Source organism: Arachis hypogaea, chromosome 3 (assembly GCF_003086295.3).
Source record: "Arachis hypogaea cultivar Tifrunner chromosome 3, arahy.Tifrunner.gnm2.J5K5, whole genome shotgun sequence".
In the NCBI taxonomy this organism is placed as follows: Eukaryota; Viridiplantae; Streptophyta; class Magnoliopsida; order Fabales; family Fabaceae; genus Arachis; species Arachis hypogaea.
The window spans coordinates 88,987,537-89,001,725 of NC_092038.1; the positions used below are offsets into that span (position 1 = coordinate 88,987,537).

Below are 14,189 nucleotides of genomic sequence, written 5' to 3' on the forward strand. Positions count from 1 at the left end.
TGCTATTGCTAAACCTGTTTCTTCCACCATTATTATTGTTGAAACCTTGTTGAGGTCTCTGTTGATCCTTCCATGAAAAATTTGGATGATTTCTCCATGAAGGATTATAGGTGTTTCCATAGGGTTCTCCCATGTAATTCACCTCTTCCATTGAAGGGTTCTCAGGATCATAAGCTTCTTCCTCAGATGAAGCTTCCTTAGTACTGCTTGGTGCATTTTGCATTCCAGACAGACTTTGAGAAATCATATTGACTTGTTGAGTCAATATTTTGTTCTGAGCCAATATGGCATTCAGAGTGTCAATCTCAAGAACTCCTTTCTTCTGACTAGTCCCATTGTTCACAGGATTTCTTTTAGAAGTGTACATGAATTGGTTATTTGCAACCATTTCAATCAGCTCTTGAGCTTCTGTAGGTGTCTTCTTCAGATGAAGAGAGCCTCCAGCAGAGCTATCCAAAGATATTTTGGATAGTTCAGAGAGACCATCATAGAAAATACCTATGATGCTCCATTCAGAAAGCATATCAGATGGACACTTTCTGATTAATTGTTTGTATCTTTCCCAAGCTTCATAGAGGGATTCTCCTTCCTTCTGTCTGAAGGTTTGGACTTCCACTCTAAGCTTACTTAATTTTTGAGGTGGAAAGAACTTTGCCAAGAAGGCATTGACTAGCTTTTCCCAAGAGTCCAGGCTTTCTTTAGGTTGAGAGTCCAACCATGTCCTAGCTCTGTCTCTTACAGCAAAAGGGAATAGCATAAGTCTGTAGACCTCAGGGTCAACCCCATTAGTCTTGACAGTGTCACAGATTTGCAAGAATTCAGCTAAAAACTGATGAGGATCTTCCAATGGAAGTCCATGGAACTTGCAATTCTGTTGCATTAGAGAAACTAATTGAGGCTTAAGCTCAAAGTTGTTTGCTCCAATGGCAGGGATAGAGATGCTTCTCCCATAGAAGTCGGGAGTAGGTGCAGTAAAGTCACCCAGCACCTTCCTTGCATTGTTGGCATTGTTGTTTTCGGCTGCCATGAGTTCTTCTTCTTTGAAGAATTCGGTTAGGTCCTCTACAGAGAGTTGTGCCTTAGCTTCTCTTAGCTTTCGCTTCAAGGTCCTTTCAGGTTCAGGGTCAGCCTCAACAAGAATGCTTTTGTCTTTGCTCCTGCTCATATGAAAGAGAAGAGAACAAGAAAATATGGAATCCTCTATGTCACAGTATAGAGATTCCTTGAGGTGTCAGAGGAAAAGAAAAATAGAAGACAGAAGTAGAAAATTTGAACTTATCAAAGAGGATGGAGTTCGAATTTTGCATCAAGGAATAGTGTTAGTCCATAAATAGAAAGATGTGAGAAGAAGGGAAGTAATTTTCGAAAATTAGGTAAAGGATTTTGAAAACATTTTGAAAAACCCTAATTGATTTTCGAAAATAAAAGTGGAAAATCAAGTGATCTTTGAAAAAGAATTTGAAATCAGAAATCAAAAAGATTTGATTGAAAACTATTTTGAAAAAGATGTGGTTAAGAAGATATGATTGGTTTTTTAAAAAGATGTGATTGAGAAGATATGATTTGAAAAACATTTTAAAAAGATGTGATTTTGAAAATTAATAACTTGCCTAACAAGAAAAGATATGATTCAAACATTAAACCTTTCTCAACAGAAAAGGCAACATACTTGAAATGTTGAATCAAATCATTAATTGATAGCAAATATCTTTGAAAAAGGAAAGAAATTGATTTTGAAAAAGATTTGATTGAAAAGATATGATTTGAAAAAGATTTGATTTTGAAAAATTTTGAAAACCTGAAAAAAAATTACATTGAAAACAGAATCTTCCCTCTTGTGCCATCCTGGCGTTAAACGCCCAGAATGGTGCACATTCTGGCGTTTAACGCCCAAAACACTACCTTTTTGGGCGTTAAACGCCCAACCAGGTATCCTGGCTGGCGTTTAAACGCCAGTCTGTCCTTCTTCACTGGGCGTTTTGAACGCCCAGCTTTTTCTGTGCAATTCCTCTGCAGTATGTTCTGAATCTTCAATTCTCTGTATTATTGACTTGAAAAGACACAAATTAAAAATATTTTTGGATTTTTAATAATAAGAAATAATCAAAATGCAACTAGAATCAAATAACAATGCATGCAAGACACCAAACTTAGCAGTTTGTATACTACTGACACTAATGAGAATGCATATGAGACACATAAACACTCAAGTCAAGAGAATTCAAAGATCAGAGTAAGAAATTATCAAGAATTACTTGAAGATCCTTAAGACACATGAATGAATGCATGCAATTGACACCAAACTTAAAATGAAACACTAGACTCAAACAAGAAATATTTTTGGATTTTATGATTTTGTAAATTTTTTGTGCTTTTTTTCGAAAATAAAGTGGAAAAAGGTATCAAAATTCTTAATGAGAATTCCAGGAATCATGCAATGTTAGTCTAAAGCTTCAATCTAAAGGAATTAGACATGGTCAGCCAAGCTTCAGCAGAACATTGCATTCAAGAGCTAAATTGATGAAGATCAATCAGCTTTGGTGATGATAAGAACATCACCTTGAAACACTAGAATTCATTCTTAAGAACTCTGAAGAAAAAAAAATACCTAATCTAAGCAACAAGATGAACCGTCAGTTGTCCAAACTCAACAATCCCCGGCAACGGCGCCAAAAACTTGGTGCACGAAATTGTGATCACTACTTTTCACAAATCAATTAATCCCCGGTGATGAACCCAAAAACTTGGTGTTCAATACCATGGCATAAACACAACTTTGCACAACTAACCAGCAAGTGTACTGGGTCGTCCAAGTAATAAACCTTACGCGAGTAAGGGTCGATCCCATAGAGATTGTTGGTATGAAGCAAGCTATGGTCACCTTGTAAATCTCAGTCAGGCAAACTCAAATGGATATGGTGATAAACGCATAAAACATAAAGATAAAGATAGAGATACTTATGTAATTCATTGGTAGGAACTTCAGATAAGCGTATGAAGATGCCTTCCCTTCCGTCTCTCTGCTTTCCTACTGTCTTCATCCAATCCTTCTTACTCCTTTCCATGGCAAGCTTAAGCAAGGGTTTCACCGGTGTCAGTGGCTACCTCCCATCCTCTCAGTGGAAATGTTCAACGCACCCTATCACGGCACGGCTATCCATCTGTCGGTTCTCGATCAGGCCGGAATAGAATCCAGTGATTCTTTTGCGTCTGTCACTAACGCCCCGCCCTCAGGAGTTTGAAGCATGTCACAGTCATTCAATCATTGAATCCTACTCAGAATACCACAGACAAGGTTAGACCTTCCGGATTCTCTTGAATGCCGCCATCAGTTCTAGCCTATACCACGAAGACTCTGATCTCACGGAATGGCTGGCTCGTTTGTCAGGCGAGCACTCGGTTGTCAGGCGATCAACCATGCATCGTGTATCAGGAATTCAAGAGATATTCACCCAATCGAAGGTAGAACGGAGGTGGTTGTCAGTCACACGTTCATAGGTGAGAATGATGATGAGTGTCATGGATCATCACATTCATCAAGTTGAAGAACAAGTGATATCTTAGAACAAGAACAAGCGGAATTGAATAGAAGAACAATAGTAATTGCATTAATACTCGAGGTACAGCAGAGCTCCACACCTTAATCTATGGTGTGTAGAAACTCCATCGTTGAAAATACATAAGAACAAGGTCTAGGCATGGCCGAATGGCCAGCCTCCCAATGATCTAAGAACTAGATGTCCAAAGATGATCTAGAGATCTAAAGTGATCAAAAGATTTAAAATACAATAGTAAAAGGTCCTACTTATAGAAAACTAGTAGCCTAGGGTGTACAGAGATGAGTAAATGACATAAAAATCCACTTCCGGGCCCACTTGGTGTGTGCTTGGGCTGAGCATTGAAGCATTTTCGTGTAGAGACTCTTCTTGGAGTTAAACACCAGCTTTTATGCCAGTTTGGGCGTTTAACTCCCATTTTGGTGCCAGTTCCGGCGTTTAACGCTGGAATTCCTGAGGGTGACTTTGAACGCCGGTTTGGGCCATCAAATCTTGGGAAAAGTATGGACTATCATATATTGCTGGAAAGCCCAGGATGTCTACTTTCCAACGCCGTTGAGAGCGCGCCAATTGGGCTTCTGTAGCTCCAGAAAATCCACTTCGAGTGCAGGGAGGTCAGAATCCAACAGCATCTGCAGTCCTTTTTGGTCTCTGAATCAGATTTTTGCTCAGGTCCCTCAATTTCAGCCAGAAAATACCTGAAATCACAGAAAAACACACAAACTCATAGTAAAGCCCAGAAAAGTGAATTTTAACTAAAAACTAATAAAAATATACTAAAAACCAACTAGATCATACTAAAAACATACTAAAAACAATGCCAAAAAGCGTACAAATTATCCGCTCATCAGATGGTTAGCATGCATGTATGCTTGTGATCTTCTAGACATAAGTTGGTGTGGGGACACCAAACTTAGTTCCTTGCTTACTTTTATATGCAGTGGAATGAATACATGTAAGAAACATCAAGTGCTTCTATTAAGGAAATAAAATCTAAATTAAAAGTAGCAATTGTTAAGTAGTTTTTCTGATTGTTTGGAGCTAGTGACTAATCATGCAAAGGGTTAAAATGTGTCTTTAATGAAACTTTTTGGTGGAACACCAAACTTAGCACCTCACATTCACCTTTGAATTCTGTTGGTGTGTAACACCAAACTTAGCTCCTTGCAATGCAGATAAATATACTTAACTCTTTTATTGAATTAACTATGAAAAGAAGACTACCTTTGGTTGGGTTGCCTCCCAACAAGCGCTTTTTTATTGTCATTTGCTTGACGGTTGTCCCTCTTTAGGGCGGATGATGATCATAGTGCCTTAATCCTTCCCCTCTCACCGTGAGCTTCCTTCCAGTATCATTCTTGATGATTTCCACATGTTCAAGTGAGAGGATTTTGTTCACTGTGTAGTATCCAGAAAAGTGTGGAGATGTCTCTATTGGTTGGTAAGTTAGCATCACTTTATCCCCTGGTGAGAAGTCTTCAGTGGAGATTTTCTTGTTTCTCCATCCTCTTGGAATTTTCTTCTTGGGACTCTCTTCTTTTCCAGGAGATAGTTCAGGTTTTGGTGTCTCAATTTTTGGACGGTCCTTGCTATAAATCTTAAATGCTGACTTTGATTGCAGCTTCTCCTCTATTCTTTGAGCTTGTTGCAGCACCTCCACCTCTTCATTTTCTTTCCAGCATGAGCTTGGAAGTGCCTCATCAGGTGCCTCTTTCAAGTTTGGATCTATGGAATCAATCTTCATACACTCTTCCTCTTGGGTGGAGTCTTGCAAATTCTTGAACACATGGAACACTATATGCTCATCATGCACCCTTAGCATTAATTCTCCTTTTTTGACATCTATCAATGCCCTGGCAGTAGCTAAAAAGGGCCTCCCTAGAATAATGGGAGTGTTGTCATCTTCCTCTATGTCTAGGATGACAAAGTCAACTGGGAGGAAAAATTTGTCCACCTTTACTAATACATTCTCTACAACCCCGAGTGCTTGCTGAATAGATTTATCCGCCATTTGAAGGGCTATCTTTGTAGGTTTCAATTCATGAATCTGAAGCTTCCTCATCAAAGATAGAGGCATCAGATTTATGCTTGCACCAAGATCACAAAATGCTCTCTCAATCATCATGTTGCCTATTGTGCAGGGGATGTGAAAGCTCCCTGGGTCTTTCATCTTCTTTGGCAACTTTTTCTGGATGATGGCACTACATTCCCTGGTCATCACAACCGTTTGTCCCTCTTTCAAGGATCTTTTCTTTGTCAACAATTCCTTCATGAACTTAGCATATAAAGTATACCGGCAAGTATACCGGGTCGCATCAAGTAATAAAACTCACTAAGAGTGAGGTCGATCCCACGGAGATTGGTAGATTAAGCAACTTTAGTTTAATGATGGATTTAGTCAAGCAAACATGGTTTTGATTTTATGAGCATTGTGATTTTTGAACATAATTGCAGGAATTTAAATGGCAAGGAATTTAAAGAGCTGGAATATAGAAATAAAATGAAAGTAAATAACTGAAACTTAAAATGCAAGAAACTTAAATGACATCAAAGATAAATTGTAAGGAATTAAAGGTTGCAGAAATTTAAAGAGCATAAGAGCAAAGAGCAAGAAATAAAGAGACAGAATGTAGATGACAAGAATAATAAATTGCAAGAATGTAGAAGGGAAATGGGGTAATGGGTGTTCAAACAACTAAGAGCAAGATAAATGAGAATTAATGATGGAAAGAATCATTAGGGATCAGAGATGCAAATTCTCATGAATTGATGTTGATCAATTCCTTCTCAATCATGGGTATAGATCCATGGCAAGTGGGTAATTGAATCCCAATCTCTTGGTGATCCAATTTCTCTCAACATAACCAATTGCCACTCTCGTGATCTAATTGTTCATGAGAAGAGATGAAGCTCAATTTCTAATCCAAGCCACACAATTTCCAGAATCTCAACTTAGGGAGGTTACATCTCACATACCAACCAAAGTGTATTAATTAAGGAGATTATGAAAGGATGAACTCTAAACTGAACTATGTGGTTCATTTCTCAAATTCACCACACAATTCATATAGATTAACCCCTCTCTCGATGGTGATTGAATCTTTAAAGAACAAGAGTTTCCTCTTGGATTAACCACTTGAATTGAGAAGGAGAAGATGATTTATCAATGCATTCAAACAAGCAGAGCTCTTCCCCCTAATGAAAGTGGGGTTTAGTGAATCATAGCTCCAATTTCAACAACAATTGCCATAAACGAAAATTAAACTAAGTGTGAAGAAAGATGAAGAAGAATAAGAAAATGCTTAAAAACTCAAAACTGAAGAAGAAAAGTTCCAAGGAAAACCAAAATAGCTCTCCGGGTATCCTCCCGGAAGTGCTAGAGAGTTCTCCAAGTAAAAGTGCTAAAAGTCTAGAATTCTAAGTGTCAAAAAGTCCCCCTTAAAGTACAAACTCCTTCTCTATTTATATTAGTCCTAAAACTCCTTCAAAGATCTTCAATTAGGCTAGCAATGTGGGCTTTCTCTTTGTTGAATTTCTGGTTCAATTGAAGAAGTTGCTGGCCTTTGTGAGGAACAGAGGAAGCAGAGCAAGTTGGCAACAATTCTGGCCCATTGAGGGGCGTTATTGGCAATAACTCTAGGCTTAATGCACGTTGGCAACGTGCATGGTGTTTTCCTGGGAGTGAGCTTTGAGACTTGGGCGTTGCTGGCCCAAGTTATTGCCAACAACTTGCTTTTCTTCTTCTTGACTCTTCTCTCATGCCTAATGTTGTCCAGAATTTGAGTGTCAATCCTCTGCTTCAATATGGACTATCATACATCATTGGAAATCTCAGAGTGTCTTCTTTCTAATGCACTTGGAATCATCTCAATTGGATTTTTCTAGCTCAAGTTATGCTTCCTCAAAGAAGGTAAGGTCAAGCTGCCAAGTTGTTGCTGAAAATGCCCCTTTCCTCCCAAGTTGGCAACGTGCCAAGCCTCCCAAGGCTGAGACATGAGGCTGGCATTGTCACCAAACACGCCCCCTTGTTAGCACATTGGTAACGTGCTCGTGCTCCCTCCAGGGCTAGTTTCTAGCTTCCTCAAATTTCAACCTCATTTTCTTGTTTTTGGGACCTAAAGATGACTCTGATTCAAGCTTCCATTTCATGCTTCACTATAGACTACTATATATGGTTAGAAAGCTCTAAATGTCAGCTTTCCAACGCAACTAGAATCACTCAATTTGGATCTCTGTAGCTCAAGTTATGCTCCATTGAAGGGGACATGGTCAGGCTGCTAAAATCGCAGGCGTTTTTGGCAAAAACGCCTTTGTATTTCCAAGTTGCCAACGCCTTCAGATTCTGAAGCTCTAAATGAAGCCCGCTTTTGAAGATTTAAACGAATGTCAACCCCATACTATGATATATGATTGGAAAGCTCTGGATGTCTACTTTTCAATGCCGTTGAGAGTGCATCATTTGAAGGTCTACAACTCAAGATATAATCCATGGAAGAGAGCAAGGTCAGGCTGCTAGGGTTGCTGCGTTGTTGCCACACACGCCCTTATAATTTCAAGTTAGCAACGTGCTAACTTCATTCTCCTAGCATCAAGCTTTGCTTGCTACGTTGCCAAGGAACACGCCTTCAGAACTTGGCGTTGGCAACGTTCATCACACCCTTTCCTGGGCCAAGTCTTCTATTCAGCGTTGTTTGCCTGCGTTGTCCTCAAACACGCCCCTCATCTCTAGGCTGGCAACGCCCTCGAGCTCCTCCCTGGCCTAATTCCTTGCTTGCCTGCGTTGCCATCAAACACTCACCCCTTTTTCCAAGTTGGCAACGCCCAAATGTGCTTCTCCAAGGCTGCCTTACATTGTTGGACGTTGTTGATGAACACTCTAGTTGAAGTGCAAGTTGGCAACGTGCAACTCCTCTTTGTTCACTCTCCAGGGCTGCTTGGCGTTGCTCTCAAACACTCACCCTTTCTCCAAGTTGGCAACGTGCACATTGCTATTCTAGAAAGAGTTGTTAGCCACTTTCTTGCTTCATTCTTGCTTCAATGCTTTCTTGTGTCACCACCTATCATAAACAAGGAAACTTGCTTTAAAGTCTCACCAATTCATGCAATCAATGGCATCAATCTTCATGAGATTTATTTATTTATGCAATTCTTGACTCATTTGCATGAAATTGGCCACAATTGACATTGTCCTTGGTATTTCTATGCATGAAGACAAAACTCATAAAAATACTTGTTTATTTAAAGAAAATGAGTGAAACTAAGCTAAAACCAACTAAACTAACTAGCTAATATAGTAAATATGCAAATGCATCAAGCGGCAGGAGAAAAGAGGCTACTACAACTCAATGAATTGGAAGAATTCAGATTGGAGGCATATGAGAATGCCAGAATATACAAGGAAAGGGCAAAAAGGTGGCATGACAAAAGAATCTCTACAAGAATATTCGAACCAGGCCAAAAAGTCTTGCTATTTAATTCAAGACTGAAAATTTTTCCTGGAAAGCTGAGGTCTAAATGGACTGGTCCATACACCATTACCAAAGTATCCCCACATTCACCGGATAATGCTACACCTAGATAGTTGACTTTTTTTGCTGCACTTGTTCACAAATTAAGAAGAAATTAATTTTAAAAATATGAAATTTTAATTTTTTATTTTTTGGATATTTTTGGAGTTTTTTTATTTTTAAAATTAGAAAAAAATTAATTTTTTTGTTTAAAAATAAATTTACAAATCTATGGTTTATTAGATACTGCTGGACTTTATTTTATTTATATTATTTAAATAAAAATTTAATAATATAATTTAAAAATTCAAAAATAAAAAATTTTATTTTTTTAAAATTTTAATTTTTTTCAAAATATTTTTTATTTTTTATTCACCGGCTAATGCTACACCCAAATAGTTGAATTTTTTTTGCTGCACTTGTTCACAAATTAAGAATAAATTAATTTAAAAAATATGAAATTATAATTTTTTATTTTTTGGATATTTTTTGGATTTTTTTAATTTTTTACAATTAGAAAAAACTTTTAGTTTAAAAATTAAAAAAATAATAAATTTATAGATCTGTTGTTTACTAGATATTGCTGGTCTTTATTTTATTTTTATTATTAAATAAAAACATTTAATAATATAATTTAAAAATTCAAAAATAAAAAATTTATTTTTTAAATTTTTAATTTTTTTCAACATATTTTTTATTTTTTTATTCACCGGATAATGCTACACCTAGAAGTTGACTTTTTTTGCTGCACTTGTTCACAAATTAAGAATAAATTAATTTAAAAAATATAAATTATAATTTTTTATTTTTTGGATATTTTTGGAATTTTTTAATTTTTTACAATTAGAAAAAAATTTTAGTTTAAAAATTAAAAAATAATAAATTTATAGATCTGTTGTTTACTAGATATTGCTGGTCTTTATTTTATTTTTATTATTTAAATAAAAAACATTTAATAATATAATTTAAAAATTCAAAAATAAAAAATTTATTTTTTTAAAATTTTTAATTTTTTTCAACATATTTTTATTTTTTTATTCACCGGATAATGCTACACCTAGAAAGTTGACTTTTTTTGCTGCACTTGTTCACAAATTAAGAATAAATTAATTTAAAAAATATGAAATTATAATTTTTTATTTTTTGGATATTTTTGGAATTTTTTAATTTTTTACAATTAGAAAAAAATTTTAGTTTAAAAATAAAAAATAATAAATTTATAGATCTGTTGTTTACTAGATATTGCTGGTCTTTATTTTATTTTTATTATTTAAATAAAAAACATTTAATAATATAATTTAAAAATTCAAAAATAAAAAATTTATTTTTTAAAATTTTTAATTTTTTTCAACATATTTTTTATTTTTTATTCACCGGATAATGCTACACCTAGAAGTTGACTTTTTTTGCTGCACTTGTTCACAAATTAAGAATAAATTAATTTAAAAAATATGAAATTATAATTTTTTATTTTTTGGATATTTTTGGAATTTTTTAATTTTTTACAATTAGAAAAAAATTTTAGTTTAAAAATTAAAAAATAATAAATTTATAGATCTGTTGTTTACTAGATATTGCTGGTCTTTATTTTATTTTTATTATTTAAATAAAAAACATTTAATAATATAATTTAAAAATTCAAAAATAAAAAATTTTATTTTTTAAAATTTTTAATTTTTTTCAACATATTTTTTATTTTTTTATTCACCGGATAATGCTACACCTAGAAGTTGACTTTTTTTGCTGCACTTGTTCACAAATTAAGAATAAATTAATTTAAAAATATGAAATTATAATTTTTTATTTTTTGGATATTTTTGGAATTTTTTAATTTTTTACAATTAGAAAAAAATTTTAGTTTAAAAATTAAAAAATAATAAATTTATAGATCTGTTGTTTACTAGATATTGCTGGTCTTTATTTTATTTTTATTATTTAAATAAAAACATTTAATAATATAATTTAAAAATTCAAAAATAAAAAATTTATTTTTTTAAAATTTTTAATTTTTTTCAACATATTTTTTATTTTTTTATTCACCGGATAATGCTACACCTAGAAAGTTGACTTTTTTTGCTGCACTTGTTCACAAATTAAGAATAAATTAATTTAAAAAATATGAAATTATAATTTTTTATTTTTTGGATATTTTTGGAATTTTTTAATTTTTTACAATTAGAAAAAAATTTTAGTTTAAAATTAAAAAATAATAAATTTATAGATCTGTTGTTTACTAGATATTGCTGGTCTTTATTTTATTTTTATTATTTAAATAAAAAACATTTAATAATATAATTTAAAAATTCAAAAATAAAAATTTTATTTTTTAAAATTTTTAATTTTTTTCAACATATTTTTTATTTTTTTATTCACCGGATAATGCTACACCTAGAAGTTGACTTTTTTTGCTGCACTTGTTCACAAATTAAGAATAAATTAATTTAAAAAATATGAAATTATAATTTTTTATTTTTGGATATTTTTGGAATTTTTTAATTTTTTACAATTAGAAAAAAACTTTTAGTTTAAAAATTAAAAAATAATAAATTTATAGATCTGTTGTTTACTAGATATTGCTGGTCTTTATTTTATTTTTATTATTTAAATAAAAAAATTTAATAATATAATTTAAAAATTCAAAAATAAAAAATTTTATTTTTTAAAATTTTTAATTTTTTTCAACATATTTTTTATTTTTTATTCACCGGATAATGCTACACCTAGAAAGATGACTTTTTTTGCTGCACTTGTTCACAAATTAAGAATAAATTAATTTAAAAAATATGAAATTATAATTTTTTATTTTTTGGATATTTTTGGAATTTTTTAATTTTTTACAATTAGAAAAAAATTTTAGTTTAAAAATTAAAAAATAATAAATTTATAGATCTGTTGTTTACTAGATATTGCTGGTCTTTATTTTATTTTTATTATTTAAATAAAAAACATTTAATAATATAATTTAAAAATTCAAAAATAAAAAATTTATTTTTTAAAATTTTTAATTTTTTCAACATATTTTTTATTTTTTTATTCACCGGATAATGCTACACCTAGAAGTTGACTTTTTTTGCTGCACTTGTTCACAAATTAAGAATAAATTAATTTAAAAAATATGAAATTATAATTTTTTATTTTTTGGATATTTTTGGAATTTTTAATTTTTTACAATTAGAAAAAAATTTTAGTTTAAAAATTAAAAAATAATAAATTTATAGATCTGTTGTTTACTAGATATTGCTGGTCTTTATTTTATTTTTATTATTTAAATAAAAAACATTTAATAATATAATTTAAAAATTCAAAAATAAAAAATTTATTTTTTTAAAATTTTTAATTTTTTTCAACATATTTTTTATTTTTTATTCACCGGATAATGCTACACCTAGAAGTTGACTTTTTTTGCTGCACTTGTTCACAAATTAAGAATAAATTAATTTAAAAATATGAAATTATAATTTTTTATTTTTTGGATATTTTTGGAATTTTTTAATTTTTTACAATTAGAAAAAAATTTTAGTTTAAAAATTAAAAAATAATAAATTTATAGATCTGTTGTTTACTAGATATTGCTGGTCTTTATTTTATTTTTATTATTTAAATAAAAAACATTTAATAATATAATTTAAAAATTCAAAAATAAAAAATTTATTTTTTTAAATTTTTAATTTTTTTCAACATATTTTTTATTTTTTATTCACCGGATAATGCTACACCTAGACAGTTGACTTTTTTTGCTGCACTTGTTCACAAATTAAGAATAAATTAATTTAAAAAATATAAATTATAATTTTTTATTTTTTGATATTTTTGGAATTTTTTATTTTTTACAATTAGAAAAAAAATTTTTTTTTAAAAAATAAATTTATAATCTTTGTTTATTAGATATTGCTGGACTTTATTTTATTTTTATTATTTAAATAAAAAATTTAATAATATAATTTAAAAATTCAAAAATAAAAATTTTATTTTTTAAAATTTTAATTTTTTTCAAATATTTTTTATTTTTTATTCACCGGATAATGCTACACCTAAAAGTTGATTTTTTTTGCTGCACTTGTTCACAAATTAAGAATAAATTAATTTAAAAAATATGAAATTATAATTTTTTATTTTTTGGATATTTTTGGGAATTTTTTAATTTTTTACAATTAGAAAAAAACTTTTAGTTTAAAAATTAAAAAAATAATAAATTTATAGATCTGTTGTTTACTAGATATTACTGGTCTTTATTTTATTTTTATTATTTAAATAAAAAACATTTAATAATATAATTTAAAAATTCAAAAATAAAAAATTTATTTTTTAAAATTTTTAATTTTTTTCAACATATTTTTTATTTTTTTATTCACCGGATAATGCTACACCTAGAAAGTTGACTTTTTTTGCTGCACTTGTTCACAAATTAAGAATAAATTAATTTAAAAATATGAAATTATAATTTTTTATTTTTTGGATATTTTTGGAATTTTTTAATTTTTTACAATTAGAAAAAAATTTTAGTTTAAAAATTAAAAAATAATAAATTTATAGATCTGTTGTTTACTAGATATTGCTGGTCTTTATTTTATTTTTATTATTTAAATAAAAAACATTTAATAATATAATTTAAAAATTCAAAAATAAAAAATTTATTTTTTTAAAATTTTTAATTTTTTTCAACATATTTTTTATTTTTTATTCACCGGATAATGCTACACCTAGAAGATGACTTTTTTTGCTGCACTTGTTCACAAATTAAGAATAAATTAATTTAAAAAATATGAAATTATAATTTTTTATTTTTTGGATATTTTTGGAATTTTTTAATTTTTTACAATTAGAAAAAAATTTTAGTTTAAAAATTAAAAAATAATAAATTTATAGATCTGTTGTTTACTAGATATTGCTGGTCTTTATTTTATTTTTATTATTTAAATAAAAACATTTAATAATATAATTTAAAAATTCAAAAATAAAAAATTTTATTTTTTTAAAATTTTTAATTTTTTTCAACATATTTTTTATTTTTTTATTCACCGGATAATGCTACACCTAGAAGTTGACTTTTTTTGCTGCACTTGTTCACAAATTAAGAATAAATTAATTTAAAAAATATGAAATTATAATTTTTTATTTTTTGGAT

At 30.2% G+C, this 14,189-nt stretch overlaps 1 non-coding gene across 1 annotated transcript; it reads left to right on the plus strand.

The window, feature by feature from the left end:
* Positions 1-517: 517 nt before the first annotated feature.
* LOC112793066 (small nucleolar RNA R71) lies at positions 518-625 on the plus strand. Its single transcript, XR_003197775.1, has one exon. It is a non-coding gene; the product is annotated as a small nucleolar RNA R71 (small nucleolar RNA).
* The last annotated feature ends 13,564 nt before the right edge of the window (positions 626-14,189 follow it).